General features: G+C 47.4%; 1 protein-coding gene across 1 annotated transcript in view; it reads left to right on the top strand.

Moving 5' to 3' along the window:
• The first annotated feature begins 615 nt into the window (after positions 1-615).
• LOC134943821 (E3 SUMO-protein ligase KIAA1586-like) overlaps positions 616-15393 on the top strand; it is a 51648-nt gene continuing 36870 nt past the window's right edge. The window contains exon 1 of the mRNA XM_063932433.1: positions 616-693. The gene's annotated coding sequence lies outside the window, so the exon portion shown is untranslated. The remainder of the gene's footprint in view (positions 694-15393) is intronic.

The following is a 15393-nucleotide window of genomic DNA, read 5'->3' as shown; positions in this document are numbered from 1 at the left end:
CAAGACATTACCATCCAACCCTCTGTTACCTACACTGTGTTCAAAAGAAGGGAGAGTTGCATATGGTCCCCTTTATTCATGCGCACAGCAAGAGTTTGTTTCCTTGGGTTTGATTAGAGTTGTGCCTTTCAGTTCTCCAGATCCAATTTTGTGGATTCGAACTAAAACCTGGCCTGGATCCCCCAAGGAGATCTCAATCAGCAGGTTAGATGCATTAATTCCCAATTATTTATTACTCTCTGGGCTTTACTGGTTGATACCTATAGAGCCAGAATATTGAAAATGTGAAATGTTTGTTGCAATCAAAACCAGTTCAGATGACATAATGGTGTTGTATCTCTCCAAGATTTACTGAGACAGTATTGTGCATTATGTGGCTACAGATGCAGCAAAGTGTCCCTGAGAACTATTAATATGTTGCCAACTACCGGTCATGTTAGACTTATTCCTGCAAAATCAGGACAATATGAGCCCAAAGAGTTCTCTATGTTATTTGTTATTTAAGGGGGAATGCCTCATCCATGCGTTCTGACTTCAGCCACTGCGGGGAACTAACTGGGGGATTGTTTACATTAAGTTTCCAATTTGAAAGCGGCCTTGTCCGGGGTCCGGCTGGGGAGAGATCATTGTGCCTGCCTTCTGTGCCATAGACTTAGCAGCGGCTGCTCTGAACCGTCATGCCCCTTCTGTAAGGTACTGGCATTTCTGTATAATTTTAATTATATTATGGTTTGTGGCTATGTACTAACAGCCTTACGCAGGAGATTTCACAGAAATCTCCTGCAGAATGCTAATTAGCATTGCAAATCACGGTCCCCGTTGATATTAATCTGATCCCTATGTACTAAACCCTGAAAAGCGACCCCTATGTACAAAACATTTGTTATGGTGTAAACTGCTTTAAGCCTATGGAGGCATAGTAGCAGGAGAGAGAGAGCTATTGATCACCCTCCTGCAGCCTCCATCCGGCGCTGGCTGCAATTCCGGAACGTGAATAGAAAAGCCCATATGCTTCTATTGGATGGCGCTACCCATCGGGGCCATTGAATGCATCGAATTTCAGAGCTTGGTGCATATGCGATAAGAGGACAAACCTCTGAAAACTGCATTATTGAAGGCTAAAATGCAGAATGAACTTTGATGCATTCCGCCCTGGGTGCTTTGGCAACTTCTCCACTCTGTGTCTCTCCGAGGCTTGATACATCTCCCCCTGTGTCTGCTAATTATATCAAAACAGGTGTAAGTTGGTCACACGATAAATAATAACAACAATAACGACAATAATAGTAATAATAATAATAATAATAATAATAATAATAATAAATAATTCTAATAATAAGATTAGTTTCCCATTTGGCCACAACAACTGGACTTCTTCCATAAACAGAAGATAGAAGCATGTACAGGTTGAGTATCCCTTATCCAATATTCAAAATCCCACATTTTTATATCCCCTACTGAGATAATGATATATATACTATATATATTATCTTTAAATATATATATTTATAAATAATATATATAATATTGTGGCAGAGACAGCATGTTTCCATGTGAAAGTAATGTGGAGAATCCAGACCAGGTTTTGGAAGCAGTAGCAGAATCCTGGTTGTGTGATCAGTAGCACCTAGGATTTCCTGATATAAGGGTTTCCAGGGCAGAGTCACCTTGCTCCTGATGGCAGTTAGTGTCCAGGTGATAGGCCGGTGTGTGTGGGTTAGACTAGGGACCACTGGAGCCTATTAAGAGTCTGCTATGCTGAAAGTGCCTGTATGCTACTGACAGTAACACCAACTGTATATGGATGTAACTTGCTGTGTGCTGAGTTCCCGTGTGTGTGATCCTTGTCACAATATATATAATATTTATATCATTATCTCAGTAGGGGACCCACAAATTTGGGATCTTTCATTTTGGATAAAGGATACTCAACCTGTACTAATTACTCAGGCCCCGGCCTGTTGTAGGAGCTACTGAGGGGGATGAATGTCTCCCTTTGCAGCACACAGAGCTGCTTCCCGGTGCTGCACTTACTATTTTCCTTTTTTTCCCCTGAGCGGACATAGCCACACCTTCCGGATTTGGCCATACCCTCTTCAGTACACGGGCCTCGTGGCTCTCTTAACGGCCCTGAAAGATGACAGCACACTTAAAAGCCGTACACGCGGGGGAGATGTGTGCTGAGTGGGTGGGGGGGGGGGGGGGAGGAGGGGGGACTGCTCACTTCATACAGCAGTGAAATGAGCGACCTGACTAGATTGTGTACAATCTAGAACCGGCGATAGCGACGCTTGGGGCAGCGCATCGCTATTGCTAGTCAGATTGTTTAGAAATTAAGCACGGATCTCTCCGTGTGTACCCCCCTATAGGCTGAAGGGATTTTCCTATATATCCAAAAATAACCCATTAAATTAGGATTACCCTAGAATATCAGACACAGATACTGTAATATTTGGCAACTGGACGAAATCGGTTGTGGAGACGCAGTATGTGTGGTCAGCATTACTGTTAGTTATTCTGCTACATCGGATATCAGACTCTTTCTCATGCTAATTTGGGGAGCGCCTTTTCCAGAGAAATGTTTATGGATGAATCTCTAGGATAACATCTGTATATTTGACATTGTATCTATTGTGAAATACATATATATGCGATGAATGAGGGTTTACAGATTGCATGGTTTGAGATCACACGGGTTTATTGTGCAGAGATAACTTAAGATGTATTGGTGAACAGATAAACAATCAGGGTGGAGGAGGAGAAAGATATTTCATTTTGACAATTTTTCTGTTTTTTTTCTTTTTGGGATTCAAATAATATGAAAGTCTCAGGTTTACCATCTGTTTCATATGTAATAGCTTCATTGAAGCATGTGCTGTCATTATAGGGTCTATGGCCCTCATTCCGAGTTGTTCGCCCGGTATTTTTCATCGCATCGCAGTGAAAATCCGCTTAGTACGCATGCGCAATGTTCGCACTGCGACTGCGCCAAGTAACTTTACTATGAAGAAAGTATTTTTACTCACGGCTTTTTCTTCGCTCCGGCGATCGTAATGTGATTGACAGGAAATGGGTGTTACTGGGCGGAAACACGGCGTTTCAGGGGCGTGTGGCTGAAAACGCTACCGTTTCCGGAAAAAACGCAGGAGTGGCCGGAGAAACGGTGGGAGTGCCTGGGCGAACGCTGGGTGTGTTTGTGACGTCAACCAGGAACGACAAGCACTGAAATGATCGCACAGGCAGAGTAAGTCTGGAGCTACTCTGAAACTGCTAAGTAGTTAGTAATCGCATTATTGCGAATACATCGGTCGCAATTTTAAGAAGCTAAGATTCACTCCCAGTAGGCGGCGGCTTAGCGTGTGTAACTCTGCTAAATTCGCCTTGCGACCGATCAACTCGGAATGAGGGCCTATGTACTAAGCCTTGGAGATAAAGTGGAGAGATAAAAGTACCAGACAATCAGCACCTTACTGCCATATCACAGGCTGTGTTTGAAAAATGACAGTTAGGAGCTGGTTGGCTGGTACTTTGGCCCTCATTCCGAGTTGTTCACTCGCTAGCTGCTTTTAGCAGCAGTGCACATGCTAAGCTGCTGCCCTCTGGGAGTGTATCTAAGCTTAGCAGAAGTGCGATCGAAAGAGTAGCAGAATTGCTAAGAAAAAATGTCATGCCGTTTCTGAGTAGCTCCAGACCTACTCCTAACTTGCGATCACTGCAGTCAGTTTAGTTCCTGGTTTGACGTCACAAACACGCCCTGCGTTCAGCCAGCTACTCCCCCGTTTCTCCAGCCACTCCTGCGTTTTCCCTGGCACGCCTGCGTTTTTTTAGCACACTCCCTGGAAACGCTGAGTTGCCGCCCAGAAATACCCACTTCCTGTCAATCACTCACCTATCAGCATTGCGACTGAAAAGCGCCGCTCTGCCTAAAACTGCATAGTTTTGAGTAAAAGTACTTTGCGCGTGCGCACTGCGGCCCATGCGCAGAAATGCCAATTTTTTGCCTGATCGCTGTATAGCGAAAATCAGCAACGAGAGAACAGCTCGGAATGACCACCTTTATCTCTCCACTTTATCGCTTTTTAAGGATTAGTACATCCAGGACCAGGCCAAAGTTTCTCGGCACCTTAGGCAAAACTTCAGCCTACTGCCCCCAACCACCACTAATACCCACTTACCAGCCCTTCAGGTGAAAGTGTGGCTTGTAAGTACCACAGCCACCAGTTACATTAAGTACAACAAGGATCTTTCTTTCAGAGACATCCTTCACTTTGTGACAGGCAGACTCAGTGGTGCCCCCCCTCCCAGATCAGCCGCCCTAGGCAGCTGCCTAAAGCTGCATAATGGTACAGCCGGCCCTGAGTACATCTGGCGACCCCTATATTTGTAGATGTATATGTGGTTGGAGGAAGTGACATCCTGACCAACCAGACCTTTGCCCCAGAAGCTGCCTGGCGAACATGTTGTTTGTTAGTTTTGTATGAAATATGTGTGTCAGTGGCGTAAGTTCGTCCCAGGTGCCCGGAGGCAAGATAAATGTTGGTGCCCCCCCTTCCCATGCCGACTCTTTGTAAAACAAATTTGAACCTGATTTACGGTTATACAGGCAACAAAAATGCAAGTAAGCATAGATCACCATGAAGGCACAGATTACCGTTCCTATCGTAGTCCACGTGGATCGTTAAGTATGAAAAAGTTAAAAAAAAAATAAAATGTGAAACTCATGTCGACCTTTTGACCAGTTGACCTAGCACATGTTGACCTAGAAACCCTATCGACCTTCCAACCCTGTCGACCTAAACATTGTCGACCTAGACACTGTCGATCTAATGATCCACACCGGATTTTTCCAAATTATGCATGTACAGTAGCACAGAAAGAATATAAATGTCCCACTTAATTCCTGGCTACTGGTGCTATAGCAGTCTATGATAGTTTTCAGTAACACAAATTTTGATGGCAGATAACCACTTGGCCCATCTAGCCTGCCCATGTACACACACACTTGGGTTCATTTTTGTTGAGTGACAATGAACCTACCAGTATATTTTTTGATTGTGGGAGAAAACCCACACAAGCATGGGGAGAATATACAAACTCCACACAGTTAGGCTCATGGTGAGAGTAAAACCCATGACCTCAGTGCTGCAAGGGAGTAATGTTATCCATTACACCGTCCATACTGCCCATTACAACATCCATACTGCCTGTAACTTACGTTTTTAAAGTGGAAGTTCCATATAGACAAATTACATCACAGTAACACCCAGCCAGCGCTCTGCCTACAGGCAAGTAGAATGGACTTGAAGATATACAAATAAGTGGCCAGTCTGGCATTGAGAGGTCAAGCAAATAGGAGATCAACACAAAGAGCAATGTGCAATGGAAGGGGACTGAGAATTGGGGACAGTGTGAAATGTTCATACGCTAGCCATGGTCTAAGCTGTGTTTACTGTCTGGGAGCCGCATGCATTTATGATATATATATATATAGATAGATAGATAGATAGATACACAGCAAATGACCCAGCACTCCCGTATACCAGAGCTTTAGACACCCGGTGCCTCCGAAAGAGTAATGTGTATACAGCGAACAGCTGTGCGGCACTCAAGGCAATAATGACAGAACTCCAATAATGCTGGTAGACTACCAGCATTATTGGAGTTCTGTCATTATTGCCTTGAGTGCCACACTGCTGTGTGTGTGTGTGTGTGTGTGTGTGTGTGTGTGTGTGTGTGTGTGTGTGTGTGTGTGTGTGTGTGTATGTATGTATGTATGTATATATATATAGTGTTCACTCTAGGATTTTTTTAGGGCAGGGTGCTGATCACGGGGAGGGCACATTTTTCATTCGTGAGGGCACATTTTTAAGTTAGAAGGGCAAAATTAGGTACATACTATAATGCTTGGTGCTCCCATTCCTATAGGTGAAAGCATGGACAGTGCGCGCCGAAGCAAAAATTTAGGGGCGTTGTTTCGTGGGGAAGGGGCGTGACCACATAATAGTACCAAATCACATTATACCACACAACAGTGCCGCTTATACACATTGCACCAGGTAGAACCTCCTATACACACTGCGCCAGGTAGAGCACGTTATACATATTGCGCCAGATAGAGCACGTTATACACATTGCACCAGGTAGAACCTCCTATACACACTGCGCCAGGTAGAGCACGTTATACATATTGCACCAGATAGAGCACGTTATACACATTGCACCAGGCAGAGCACTGAGACACACTGCACCAGGGAGAGAACACTGAGGCACATTGCACCAGGGAGCGAACACTGAGGCACACTGCACCAGGGATAGAGCACTGAGGCACATTGCACCAGGGAGAGAACACTGAGGCACACTGCACCAGGGAGAGAACACTGAGGCACATTGCACCAGGGAGAGAACACTGAGGCACATTGCACCAGGGAGAGAACACTGAGGCACATTGCACCAGGGAGAGAACACTGAGGCACATTGCACCAGGGAGAGAACACTGAGGCACATTGCACCAGGGAGAGAACACTGAGGCACACTGCACCAGGGAGAGAACACTGAGGCACACTGCACCAGGGAGAGAACACTGAGGCACACTGCACCAGGGAGAGAACACTGAGGCACATTGCACCAGGGAGAGAACACTGAGGCACATTGCACCAGGGAGAGAACACTGAGGCACACTGCACCAGGGAGAGAACACTGAGGCACATTGCACCAGGGAGAGAACACTGAGGCACACTGCAACAGGTAGAGAACACTGAGGCACACTGCACCAGGGAGAGAACACTGAGGCACACTGCACCAGGGAGAGAACACTGAGGCACACTGCACCAGGGAGAGAACACTGAGGCACATTGCACCAGGGAGAGAACACTGAGGCACTTTGCACCAGGGAGAGAACACTGAGGCACATTGCACCAGCGAGAGAACACTGAGGCACATTGCACCAGGGAGAGAACACTGAGGCACACTGCACCAGGGAGAGAACACTGAGGCACATTGCACCAGGGAGAGAACACTGAGGCACACTGCACCAAGGAGAGAACACTGAGGCACACTGCACCAGGGAGAGAACACTGAGGCACACTGCAACAGGGAGAGAACACTGAGGCACACTGCAACAGGGAGAGAACACTGAGGCACACTGCAACAGGGAGAGAGCACTAGGAGGAAAGGGAGGACGGGCACAGGGCCGATGCAGAGCGGCACTCACCGTTGCAGAGGAGAGCGCTGTGCCGGGTCAGCGGGGCCGGTCTCTTGATGCTGACAGCGGAGCCCAGGTCAGCGCACAGCGCCATGGTGAGGGGGAATCAAACCATGCCGGAGGACTGGCGGGAGACACCACAGGCTCTGATTGGCTGCTCCTCCCCGCTGCACGCTGACCCTGTCTCCGCCTTCAACGGAGAGATATCAGCGCGGCGGGGGGGAGAAGTGACAGCACGGCGGGGGGAGAAGTGACAGCACGGCGGGGGGAGAAGTGACAGCGCGGCGGGGGGAGAAGAGCAGTCCTTAGCAGGGCGGGCACAAACGGGCAGGGCGGCATTCTGTCACTCAAAAAAGGGGCAGGGCGCAGCGCCCTGCGAAAGAAGCTTAGAGTGAACACTATATATATATATATATATATATATATATATATATATATATAAATCCACTTTGTCCGGCTCTCCCTTTAAGCTGGTTGCTGCAGCAGGTGCCCAAACAGAAGGATTACACAAAATAGCAGCAGGTTCAGCACTCATAGTGACTCACACACAGGTACACTGGTGGCAGGGTTAATGGCCATCAGTGTACCTGTGTGTGAGTCACTATGAGTGCCGAACCTGCTGCTATTTTATGTTTATGTGTCAAACCCCCCCCCCCCTCTCTCTTTCCGAAAGTGCTTGCATTTTTACATACTGAGTGTAGGGTACTTTACAGGAGTCCACGCTCCTGACTGTGACAGCTCCGCTATCCCGCACTACCACTCTCTCCTGGCGGCTCTTTTCTTATGTGTCCTGGCGGGCGGCTGCTCTGGGTCGCGGGAGGATGTCACGTGACATCTGCGACCCAGGCCAGAGCACACAGCAGCAGACAGCACAGAGAGGAGGAGGAGCGAGCGCCGCTGATGCTCATAGCGCTGCGCTCGCTCGTTCGTTCGTCAGCTGCTGCTCCTCTAGCAGCTCCTGCTGCACTACAGAAACGTATCGTGTGAACGGAACGGGGGACAACGGAGCAGCTGTAGGCGCCGTGCCCCCTTCATGGCCAGGAGCCCGGCGGCAACAGACTCCGCTGTCTCCGGGAGTTCCGCCCCTGATGTGTGTATAGTCTTGAGAATGTAGCAGATTTTCTGTACACACCAGCAGAACAGCCCAGTTACTTAACCAGTGATGTGGTTTTATTGAAGCCGTACTCACTGTTATACACAGTCATAGATGCTGGAACAGTGTCTAAAACAGCAGGTAATTGCAGGTCTCGTTGGAGCTAAGTGGAAAACGACTGTGTCTGTGTACCACTGTGGCACTCTCACACAGCCCCTAGATGGCTCCGCACATGGTCAGAAGTAGCTTCGGTAGTCATCAAGGTACAGGGAATAAAGCTTCCCTGGAGGAGTAGCAACATGATGTCTGCACAGTAGCACCAGTGGTGCAAGTAAAAAAAAATTCTTAGTGGTACTGTGTGCGTGCACCAATAAATGTGTGTGGCCACATGCCACACGGGGGGCGTGGCCAATGAAAATGGGGGCATGATACACATATGGGGGGCCAGATACACATATGACCCCAGTAGTGCCAGATACATATATGCAGTAATGGCTCAGGATCTCCACCAGATCGATTCTCTGGTTTTCTACAAGCACATATCGATACTTTGTTGAAGTTCCAGAAAGAGTATCATGGCAACTGTTACGTGGGGCTGGCAGACAAATCCTGTACGTTACAGACTTAAGGTCCCCATACACTTATGCAAGTTCTTCGAGGGGAGAAGTCACATAGGATTCCCTTGAGCTCCCCAGCAGCTTCCCAGGCGGCAGGATCACATACGATACATCATATGCGGTTCTTTTGCATACGATGTATCGTATGCGATCCCAGCCAAGGCTCCGGGATCCGACAAATGTATAGTGCAGCCCTTGCGAACTCCGATTCCGATCCAATGTGCACGGGACCGCACATCGGATCGGAATCGGAGGTAAAGCTCCTGCGATTTGCCACCTTTCATCCGATTTCTCTGCCCGATCTGTTGAAATCGGATGAAATCGGCTCAAATCGCACAAGTGTATGGGCACCATTACAATACACTCTCCTGAATCTTCCTGATGCTGAGGCTTTGGATAAAGGTGATACCGCTGTGTTTGGAGAGGGGGAGGACAGAGAGGATTCTGAGGTGTTGATTGCAAAGTTTGAGGAGATGACTTCCTGTAAAGAATGTCAGTGTGGCCGGAGACACGTCCCACATGATAAACTTGTGGCAAATTCGCCATTATTTACCATGTATTGTAAATGTATGTTAATAATAATAATAATAATGATAATAATTCTGTGTTTTACATGTTATATGTAGTGCTCTATGCACGGTTGTAGGATTACGTGTTTAAATGTATCTATATTTAAGATGTGTTTGAATGTATTTTAAAGGGAAAAATGCTCTTACTTTGTATATGACTGGATAAAGAATCACTATCTTCTGTGACTGTAGAAACTTGGTCTGCTAATTGCCATTTCCTAACAGGGGGACGAGTGAATGACAAAGCTTTTGTTGGGATCCAGTCTCTAGGTCGACAGTAAGTAGGTTTCTAGGTCTACAGGGACTCTAGGTCGACATGTACTAGGTCGACACGAGTTTTTAATATTTTTTTCTCCTTTTTTTAAACTTTTTTGTACTTTATGATCCACGTGGACTACAATTGAGAATGGTAACCTGCCCGAAGCATGGCGAGCGAAGCAAGTTATGCGAGGGTACACGGTGCACTTATTGGGGTTCCCCATCACTCTACGAAGAAGACAACACCAATTTTTTTCTAAACTCATGTCGAACTTTTTTCATGTCGACCTAGTACATGTGGACCTAGAGTCCCTGTCGACCTAGAAACCATGTCGACCTACATACTGTCGACCAATAGTGGTCGACCTAGACACTGTTGACCTAAGTCTATTCTATCTAACATACCACATCCGCTTTTGTTATGGGCCAGTCAGTGTAGTCACCCCAGGAGATGAGCCTGGATTTTGAGGGAAGGTGATCACGAAGCGAGACATCTGTGTGTATCTATAAAGTGTCATGAAGGTTTGGAATCAATGATTTCTGTAAAGAGATATGCAGGGAAGGATGAAAACCTTTGGTTAGGAAGTCAAATTCAAACTTATTGCTGCATAAACTATATAGCTACTTTGAATCTGCGTGATAAATATACAGAGCCGGCCCTACCCAATATGATGCCCTAGGCAAGATTTTGGCTGGTGGCCCCTAGCACCAACACTAGTTCCGCCTCTGACCCTGCACCCCTTTCCCAGCACCATCACCTCTCACCCATAGCAGTCCTTATTTTGGTTTTCCTACCCCCTGTAATTTAAATAAGAACTTTGTGCACATTTGGCACACAGCCCAAAAAGGGCTGTGTTCTTGCTGGGAAGGGGCATGGCCACACAATAGTACCCCCAAGTCAAATTATGCCACACAGTACTGCAACTTTGTCGCAATTTATCATGCGATAGTGTCCCTTATTTATATTACATCACACAGTAGTACCACTTTACCTTATATATATTACTCCTCTCGGTAGTGCCCCTCATTCACATAACATCATACTGAATTGCTCCTTATTCACATTACACCACACCATATTGCTCTTTATTCTCATTACACCACACCATATTGCTCCTTATTCACATTACGCACACCATATTGCTCTTTATTCACATTAGACCACACAGTAGTGCCCTTTCTATATGTTACGCCACACAGTAGATCACCTTATACACATAATGCCACACATTAGTAATGCATTTATACACATAATACCACACAGTAATGCCCCTTACACATATGACACACATTATTAATGTCCTTATAAACAGAATGCGCTTTACACATTATGCCAACCCTTATTAATGCCCTTATACACATAATGTCACACATATGCCGCATGTTATTAATGCCCTTATACAGATAATGACACAAATAATGTACCTTACACATATGCCTCACATTATTAGTGCCCTTATACACATAATGACACACATAGTGCCCTTTACACATTTGCTGCACATCATTAATGCATTTATTAGTGATGTGCACTTGAAATTTTTCGGGTTTTGTGTTTTGGTTTTGGGTTCGGTTCCGCGGCCGTGTTTTGGGTTCGACCGCGTTTTGGCAAAACCTCACCGAATTTTTTTTGTCGGATTCGGGTGTGTTTTGGATTCGGGTGTTTTTTTCAAAAAACACTAAAAAACAGCTTAAATCATAGAATTTGGGGGTCATTTTGATCCCAAAGTATTATTAACCTCAAAAACCATAATTTCCACTCATTTTCAGTCTATTCTGAATACCTCACACCTCACAATATTATTTTTAGTCCTAAAATTTGCACCGAGGTCGCTGGATGACTAAGCTAAGCGACCCTAGTGGCCGACACAAACACCGGGCCCATCTAGGAGTGTCACTGCAGTGTCACGCAGGATGGCCCTTCCAAAAAACACTCCCCAAACAGCACATGACGCAAAGAAAAAAAGAGGCGCAATGAGGTAGCTGTGTGAGTAAGATAAGCGACCCTAGTGGCCGACACAAACACCGGGCCCATCTAGGAGTGGCACTGCAGTGTCACGCAGGATGGCCCTTCCAAAAAACACTCCCCAAACAGCACATGACGCAAAGAAAAATTAAAGAAAAAAGAGGTGCAAGATGGAATTGTCCTTGGGCCCTCCCACCCACCCTTATGTTGTATAAACAGGACATGCACACTTTAACCAACCCATCATTTCAGTGACAGGGTCTGCCACACGACTGTGACTGAAATGACGGGTTGGTTTGGACCCCCACCAAAAAAGAAGCAATTAATCTCTCCTTGCACAAACTGGCTCTACAGAGGCAAGATGTCCACCTCATCATCATCCTCCGATATATCACCGTGTACATCCCGCTCCTCACAGATTATCAATTCGTCCCCACTGGAATCCACCATCTCAGCTCCCTGTGTACTTTGTGGAGGCAATTGCTGCTGGTCAATGTCTCCACGGAGGAATTGATTATAATTCATTTTAATGAACATCATCTTCTCCACATTTTCTGGAAGTAACCTCGTACGCCGATTGCTGACAAGGTGAGCGGCGGCACTAAACACTCTTTCGGAGTACACACTTGTGGGAGGGCAACTTAGGTAGAATAAAGCCAGTTTGTGCAAGGGCCTCCAAATTGCCTCTTTTTCCTGCCAGTATAAGTACGGACTGTCTGACGTGCCTACTTGGATGCGGTCACTCATATAATCCTCCACCATTCTTTCAATGGTGAGAGAATCATATGCAGTGACAGTAGACGACATGTCCGTAATCGTTGTCAGGTCCTTCAGTCTGGACCAGATGTCAGCATCAGCAGTCGCTCCAGACTGCCCTGCATCACCGCCAGCGGGTGGGCTCGGAATTCTGAGCCTTTTCCTCGCACCCCCAGTTGCGGGAGAATGTGAAGGAGGAGATGTTGACAGGTCGCGTTCCGCTTGACTTGACAATTTTCTCACCAGCAGGTCTTTGAACCCCAGCAGACTTGTGTGTGCCGGAAAGAGATCCAAGGTAGGTTTTAAATCTAGGATCGAGCACGGTGGCCAAAATGTAGTGCTCTGATTTCAACAGATTGACCACCCGTGAATCCTTGTTAAGCGAATTAAGGGCTCCATCCACAAGTCCCACATGCCTAGTGGAATCGCTCCCTTTTAGCTCCTCCTTCAATGCCTCCAGCTTCTTCTGCAAAAGCCTGATGAGGGGAATGACCTGACTCAGGCTGGCAGTGTCTGAACTGACTTCACGTGTGGCAAGTTCAAAGGGCAGCAGAACCTTGCACAACGTTGAAAGCATTCTCCACTGCGCTTGAGACAGGTACATTCCACCTCCTATATCGTGCTGAATTGTATAGGCTTGAATGGCCTTTTGCTGCTCCTCCAACCTCTGAAGCATATATAGGGTTGAATTCCACCTCGTTACCACTTCTTGCTTCAGATGATGGCAGGGCAGGTTCAGGCGTTTTTGGTGTTGCTCCAGTCTTCTGTACGTGGTGCCTGTACGCCGAAAGTGTCCCGCAATTCTTCTGGCCACCGACAGCATCTCTTGCACGCCCCTGTCGTTTTTTAAAAAATTCTGCACCACCAAATTCAAGGTATGTGCAAAACATGGGACGTGCTGGAATTTGCCCAGATTTAATGCACACACAATATTGCTGGCGTTGTCCGATGCCACAAATCCACAGGAGAGTCCAATTGGGGTAAGCCATTCCGCGATGATCTTCCTCAGTTGCCGTAAGAGGTTTTCAGCTGTGTGCGTATTCTGGAAACCGGTGATACAAAGCGTAGCCTGCCTAGGAAAGAGTTGGCGTTTGCGAGATGCTGCTACTGGTGCCGCCGCTGCTGTTCTTGCGGCGGGAGTCCATACATCTACCCAGTGGGCTGTCACAGTCATATAGTCCTGACCCTGCCCTGCTCCACTTGTCCACATGTCCGTGGTTAAGTGGACATTGGGTACAGCTGCATTTTTTAGGACACTGGTGACTCTTTTTCTGAGGTCTGTGTACATTTTCGGTATCGCCTGCCTAGAGAAATGGAACCTAGATGGTATTTGGTACCGGGGACACAGTACCTCCAACAAGTCTCTAGTTGGCTCTGCAGTAATGATGGATACCGGAACCACGTTTCTCACCACCCAGGATGCCAAGGCCTCAGTTATCCGCTTTGCAGCAGGATGACTGCTGTGATATTTCATCTTCCTCGCAAAGGACTGTTGGACAGTCAATTGCTTGGTGGAAGTAGTAAAAGTGGTCTTACGATTTCCCGGGTGGTCTTCTGTTTGCCGGCGGTCGGGCTCCCGGCGCTCAGTATACCGGCGCCGGGAGCCCGACAGCCGGAATACCGACAATTATTTTCCCTCGTGGGGGTCCACGACCCCCATAGAGGGAGAATAAAATAGTGTGGCGCGCGTAGCGCGCCACCGTGCCCGTAGCGTGGCGAGCGCAGCGAGCCCGCAAGGGGCTCATTTGCACTCGCCAAGCTGTCGGTAAGCCGGCGGTCGGGCTCCCGGCGCCGGGATGCTGGTCGCCGGGAGCCCGACCGCCGGCCAGCCGTAGTGAACCCCGATTTCCCCTCTGGGATGACCATCGACTCCCAGCAGCAACAACAGCAGCGCCAGCAGCAGTAGGCGTTACACGCAAGGATGCATCGGAGGAATCCCAGGCAGGAGAGGAATCGTCAGAATTGCCAGTGACATGGCCTGCAGGACTATTGGCATTCCTGGGGAAGGAGGAAATTGACACTGAGGGAGTTGGTGGGGTGGTTTGCGTGAGCTTGGTTGCAAGAGGAAGGGATTTACTGGTCAGTGTACTGCTTCCGCTGTCGCCCAAAGTTTTTGAACTTGTCACTGACTTATTATGAATGCGCTGCAGGTGACGTATAAGGGAGGATGTTCCGAGGTGGTTAACGTCCTTACCCCTACTTATTACAGCTTGACAAAGGCAACACACGGCTTGACAAATGTTGTCCGCATTTCTGTTGAAATACTTCCACACCGAAGAGCTGATTTTTTTGGTATTTTCACCAGGCATGTCAACTGCCATATTCCTCCCACGGACAACAGGTGTCTCCCCGGGTGCCTGACTTAAACAAACCACCTCACCATCAGAATCCTCCTTGTCAATTTCCTCCCCAGCGCCAGCAACACCCATATCCTCCTCATCCTGGTGTACTTCAACACTGACATCTTCAATCTGACTATCAGGAACTGGACTGCGGGTGCTCCTTCCAGCACTTGCAGGGGGCGTGCAAATGGTGGAAGGCGCATGCTCTTCACGTCCAGTGTTGGGAAGGTCAGGCATCGCAACCGACACAATTGGACTCTCCTTGTGGATTTGGGATTTCGAAGAATGCACACTTCTTTGCGGTGCTTTTGCCAGCTTGAGTCTTTTCATTTTTCTAGCGAGAGGCTGAGTGCTTCCATCCTCATGTGAAGCTGAACCACTAGCCATGAACATAGGCCAGGGCCTCAGCCGTTCCTTGCCACTCCGTGTCGTAAATGGCATATTGGCAAGTTTACGCTTCTCCTCCGACAATTTTATTTTAGATTTTGGAGTCCTTTTTTTACTGATATTTGGTGTTTTGGATTTTACATGCTCTGTACTATGACATTGGGCATCGGCCTTGGCAGACGACGTTGCTGGCATTTCATCGTC

Source organism: Pseudophryne corroboree, chromosome 7 (genome assembly GCF_028390025.1).
Source record: "Pseudophryne corroboree isolate aPseCor3 chromosome 7, aPseCor3.hap2, whole genome shotgun sequence".
NCBI lineage: Eukaryota > Metazoa > Chordata > Amphibia > Anura > Myobatrachidae > Pseudophryne > Pseudophryne corroboree.
The sequence above is the reverse complement of the archived record's forward strand: the minus strand, read 5'-3'. Positions and strand labels throughout refer to the sequence as shown.